General features: G+C 35.5%; 1 protein-coding gene across 3 annotated transcripts in view; it reads left to right on the forward strand.

Moving 5' to 3' along the window:
* Positions 1 to 6,186, forward strand: part of LOC112652154 (uncharacterized) — a 78,368-nt gene that overhangs the window by 25,031 nt on the left and 47,151 nt on the right. For all 3 annotated transcript variants that reach the window (XR_007401745.1, XR_004812967.2, XR_007401744.1), the window contains one exon: positions 3,976 to 4,071. The gene's annotated coding sequence lies outside the window, so the exon portion shown is untranslated. The remainder of the gene's footprint in view (positions 1 to 3,975; positions 4,072 to 6,186) is intronic.

Genomic DNA, 6,186 nt, shown 5'->3' on the forward strand with positions numbered 1-6,186 from the left:
AGAAAAGGGATGGGGGTCATTCCTATGGAATGAGGAAAAGCCTGTAAAAGTGAAACTTTTACAAGTTTCATACTAAATCCATTTTTGTGTGTACTTATATAATTCTCTTTCTAAAACATCCACTCTGATTTTTGAGCAATGATGCACAAAATTCATATTTTCAAAAGAATATTAAGCAGGGGGGTTGCCTGGGTGGCTCACTGGTTGAGTATCTGCCTTTGACTCAGGTCATGATCCTGGGGTCCTGGGATCAAGTCCCACATCAGGCTCCCTGGAGGGAGCCTGCTTCTCACTTTGCCTGTGTCTCTGCCTCTCTGTGTGTGTCTCTCATGAACAAATAAAATATTTTTAAAAAGGAATATTAAACAGTCTTAAGAGTTTTTATGTACTTCCTTAAAAGTATAAATATTCTGAAATAAACTTAATTTACAAAAAATTCAACTCACATAAACTTTTCAAGAATAAATCTGAGTCATAAAATGAGTTGTTCCTTAGAGAAAGCTTATGTCATTAGACAGGTATTCCTTCCACATAATGTAAACAATGGAAAGATTCATTATTGTATTATTTCTCAAAATATAAAATCATCCATAATAGACGTTGTTCTGACTTGCATAACACCAGAAATATCACTAATACTAAAGTCATTTTCCACTATGTTAAACTACGAGAATCCCATTTGGTAGATGTAAATCTGACTCCAGAAAAAATAATAATAATAAATAAATATATATATATATATAAATAAATCTGACTGCTTCTTCACGTTTCTGGCTTTTCCTGATCAATCTGATTCAAGTTTTCTGGTTAGTACTATTCAATTTGATGTCTGTGTACTGGATCCTGCTCTCTTTCTGACTTCATATTGTCAACTGATCCAAACGCAACTGTGATCCTTACTTCATGATCTGGCCTGTTTTTTTTTTTAATCTTGTGGTGTATCTGGTGAGTGATTTCTTTCCATGACTCATCATGTCAGGATATGAAGGGCACATAACAAGGAAGAGTAAGACAGAACTTAAAGGAAATCTAAAATATGGCACAAACCTATGCAACAAATGTGTTGATGCCAAGAGATCAAGGAGTATAGCTAAGTCATAATTACTTTATAGTCATTCAAGGAAAAAGTAATTTCAATCTTACTTTAAGGAATAATTAGAGCTTAAAACATCATCCATGGGTTTTACTTCACTGGAAAAGCCCTATGGAATAAGAGGACTCAATGTGTACAGAAACCATACATCAAATCTCTGAGATACACATCTTACAACTGTGTATGCTACTTACATGAATGACTAGCAAGAAAATATGGGAATGTAATAAAGTCACCCCCACTACTGGGAGACCACATTAAATGCTAGACCAAAATTATTCCCACCTTCCAAACACTGCTTTGAAGTAAACATAAAGCAAATCCCAGATAGACAGCTAACCTTTATTTAAGAGTTTAGACTTAAACCTCATCAATATTGTTCAAAATTGCCAATCATAAAGCAACTCTGTGAAAATACGAAACTACTGGCCCTTCTACCAGTTGAACATAACTTTATGCCAGGGTTCATGGCTTGTTAAGCAGGTAAAGGTAGATTTTAGCTTTCCCCTCTATTTCTGGGCATCTTCAAACAGTGAACTTACACAACTATATTTGGTCGCCTTGATATTCTCAATTAATAACCAGATAATGACTACCACTATCTCAATTCTTACACTATTGTTGACTTTTGATATCACACACTAAAACCGATGGAGAGAAAGAATATATCTGGGCTCTCTCTTTGTCTCTGAGTGCTCTACGGAAGAGGAAATATATTTCCTTGGACACATACTGATGTAATCACCTGGTCCAGTTGAGATCACTGCTGTTAGGTACTCTTCTCTACTGTCCCAAGCCCTAGTCTTGGACTCTCAGTTGTCTAGGGACAAGGAACTAATCTCTATTATTCAACCAACATAAACAATTCCTGAAAGGAAAGATGAAGCAGTCAGGTCCTTCTCCGAAACATGGAGTGATCGATCCAAAGTCTAGAAAAACACACTCTATATACCAAAAGAGTAAATATGTTGAAAAGCCAAGAGGTACAGGACAACCTGAAAGGCTTTCTGTCCCTCAGCTAGAAAATGAGTAAGATGCTGCCATAGAACACAACAAAGACCAGCTCTCATTGTAATGAGATGCTTCTGGTAAAACAGGAAACAACTTCAACTAAGCAACAATACTTTATGAGCCTTGAAGGTCAGTATGCAAAAGGCCTGCTGATCCAGGAACAAGAAAGAAACCACTATAATAATTTCAGACATCTGTCATGTTCCAAAGAATAAAGCATTCTAGAAAGTAAAAAAAAATAATTGCCCAATTCATCCTTGAAATATGGCAATTCAAAGGTTCCCACTCCTCATGGACATAGGTAGTATTAGCTGTCTGTGACGTTAATTGAAAGAGAAGGGATTAAAATATCAAATGAGCCTTTTACTGCTAAGTACAAATTGTTTCTCTAACTTCTTCTAATGTACACTTCTAAGGACATTAGCTTAAAGACAGAATTAATTTTATGGTATCTTTCTTAGTCCCAGAAAAATCTATTGGTAACATAAAAGTTCTCACCTCCCTACATCACCAAGCAATTAGATCATAAAAATCTTTTTTATTTATATGAATTTTAACAAATAGATCATTTGTCTTAGTTAAGAGGTACTGGCACAAAAACAGACACATACATCAATGGAACAGAATAGAGAACCCAGCAATGGGCCCTCAGCTCTATGGTCAGCTAATATTTGACAAAGCAGGAAAGACTATCCACTGGAAATAGGACAATCTCTTCAATAAATGGTGCTGGGAAAATTGGACAGTCACGTGCAGAAGATGAAACTAGACCACTGTCTTACACCATATACAAACTCAAAATGGATGAAAGATCTAAATGTGAGACAAGAATCCATCAAAATCCTAGAGGAGAACACAGGCAACACCCTATTTGAACTTGGCCACAGCAACTTCTTGCAAGATACATCTATGAGGTACAAAAGAAAACTCCAATTCAAAACGCTAACTTTGAAAGTTTCGATACCCAGGTTTGGTCAAATTGTATAGAGTTCTTTTTGGAAGAAAAAAAACAATTTCATGCAGATACTCTTTCCTAGAATGAGAAATAAGTCTAAGACACATGATACCAGTGGAAAAACAAAATGCAATAAAGAAAAACAGAAGTAAATATTGCTTAGCCCTACATAAACAGTATAAATTCAGACAAAGGGAGATATACTAGGAGATAATATCCTGGAGATGGTGACTTCCTAAAGGCATGAATCTGGGAAGCCTGAACTAGATAGAAGGACAGGTAGACAGATATTTCTGTCTTTCAAATTATACTATAAACAGAAGCATTTAGCTAATTACAGGGGAAAAAGAGAATCAAGTTCTTGATTTTGAATGAGTCTTAATTGCTCTCTATTGTAAAAATGTGGCATATGTGTAGCATGCTTAGAGACATATCCTGCAAGGTCAGCATCTAATTCCTTCATTCCACTGACCCCAGCATCTAAACATCCTTTTTTCAAATAATTATACTATATGGATGTCTAAATCAGCTGAACTCCCTTCTCTCCAGGGATTTTCCTTAAACAGCCGATTTCCAGACATCAAACATCACACTTTCTCTTTAAAAAAAAAAAAATATATCTGTAATTTGAGGAAATGAGATGCCAAAAGGATAAATCAAGTTACTTGCCCAAAGCCACAAAGGTAGTAAATAGCACAGCTGAAGTTCAGAGACAGGTAGTTTGTTTCCAGAGACTGTGCTTTTAACCTCTAGTCTATTTTATTTCTCCCTACATAAATTCCAACAAGTCCGGAATACATACATGCTCATTAACATTTTGCAAATAGTAAAATGGTAAATAAGAATGTTATAAATATCTTTAAAAACAAACCAGCATTAAACATATCTAATGAATTTCCCCTGTCCTTTTCTTCAGGCTAGCAGTTCACAGAAGACAGAAGAGGACAGAGCCCAGTTAAGACACTTTCCTCTGTGGACTAACAGCTCCATGTCATCATTTCCTTTTCCTCAGGTCAGACTCATCAGATTCTATTTATTTAATTCTATTCCGTTCAATAAACAAAGTTCTGGAGTACCCCAAAACTATTTTAAAACTTTTGCTTCAAAAACAACCAAAAAAATCTGATCAAATTTACCTGATCCACAAAGTGTTCAGAAACCCTAAAACCACATGAATTTACTACATAAATCAAGGTCTAGCACTTCTAAATTTCAGTCAATTAAACCTGCTAAAATTTTAGGAAAAAAATCTAACTCTTACCCTAGGAACAACATTCTGTAAAACTTAAATGGACCCCAAATTCCTTCCTCTAATAAAAGAAATGGTCAACACCAAATTAAACTGCCAATATTAGGTCAGCCAAATGCATCAGGATGATCAAAACTTCATGAAGTCACAGCCAAAAGGAAAAAAATTCAACAAAATAACATCTCTAATCTCACAGCAAGCTAACCAAAGAAGCTTTTAAATAATGCTAAATTAAAACAAACTAGCCACCCAAAATCTGACTCATAACTCTGTGTTCAACAAAACTGCAAACAATCCAAACCGCAATCAACTTAAACAAGTAAAAGAAATGGACCAACTCAAATCAAGCTATAAGCATTAGGTCAATAGAAAACTCGTGGCCAAATTTCACTCAAAAAATCATAAAGTAGGGGTGCCTGGGTGGCTCAGTTTAGTTGAGCACCCAACTCTTGATCTTGGCTCAGGTATTGACTCCAGAGTAGTGAGTTCAGGCCCTGCAGTGGGCTCCAAGCTGGGTGTGGAGCCCACTTAAAAAAAAATCACAGGGCAGCCCTGGTGGCTCAGCGGTTTAGCGCCACCTGCAGCCCAGGGCATGATCCTGGAGACCCTGGATCGAGTCCCACATCGGGGCTCCCTGCATGGAGCCTGCTTCTCCCTCTGCCTGTGTCTCTGCCTCTCTCTCTCTCTCTCTCTCTCTGCATCTCTATGAATAAATAAATAAAATCTTAAAAAAAAAAATTAAAAAAATCACAAAGTAAAAACACAGTCACACAAAAACTGTCAAAAAACAAACTAGTCAAGGAAAATAGGCCGATTTGACCAAACACAACCTAGATGCTAAAAACTTAAGCCAAATACAGGGGTTCAAAAGAAAAGCAAACCATCAAAACATAATCACAGACCTCTCCCACTATGCTCTCAGCATTCTCATTCTGGGCAGCCAAAACCTTAGCCAAAGGGGTCTTCACTTTGGCATCCTACAGGACAAAAAACATTATTCTGTTCCACTGTATATTTGTCCATGTAATCACTAAGCTGTACATCTACAACTAATATAACATTGTGTGTCATCTGTACTTCAATTTAAAAAAGAAAAGAAAAGAAAAAATTCAACTGCCAGGTGCTTTTAACAGATCTGCAGGAAAGACTCCTTCAAGGGTAGGTACTTGGGAATTCACAAATGAAGACTTTTAAATATAGACTCAAGATTATATCCTTAAACACTGCATTTCTGGCAATTAATGTGAAAATTTACTGATTAGAAAATCATTTCTAAATGCTCTTTTAGATAAAGATAGGATCATTAATGTTATTTTTCTAATCTTCAAAGTAGTTATTTAAGAGTATAACAAAAAAAATCATGAGGTTTCATAAGACTTCTATTAGTGAAATCTACATGAAACCTAACTTATTGACCATCCCCTGATTTCCCTCCATAACCTTCTCCAGGCAAATAGTTGTAGCATTTGTAACATTTATTATCTAAGTAAACATTAGTTCTAGTATAATTCATTGTATGTGGAGTTGGCTGTTATCTTTCAGAAAATAATGGTTACATCTAGGTTATCTGTATTTGGCTAAGAATAATTTCAAAAGAGGAGAAAAAAGAACAAAAAAATCCTTGATCTCATAGGAAAAAATAGTCTTGTCCCACATAAGGTCTTACAACCAATAAAACCAAGAATATATGAAAAATATATTCTTATAAAAGACTTTCTTCTTTGGATTGTGTAAACTCCTGAACAAAAACTTATTTTCCTGATCTACCATTATATTTGAATTAAACCATGAAATTCAGAGTTGAATAGTCATGGATTCAAATACTTATTCATTCACTTTACAGGCGTATGGTTTCGGGTAAGGCAATTAAAGCTTTTC

Source organism: Canis lupus, chromosome 13 (assembly GCF_003254725.2).
Source record: "Canis lupus dingo isolate Sandy chromosome 13, ASM325472v2, whole genome shotgun sequence".
Taxonomy (NCBI): domain Eukaryota; kingdom Metazoa; phylum Chordata; class Mammalia; order Carnivora; family Canidae; genus Canis; species Canis lupus.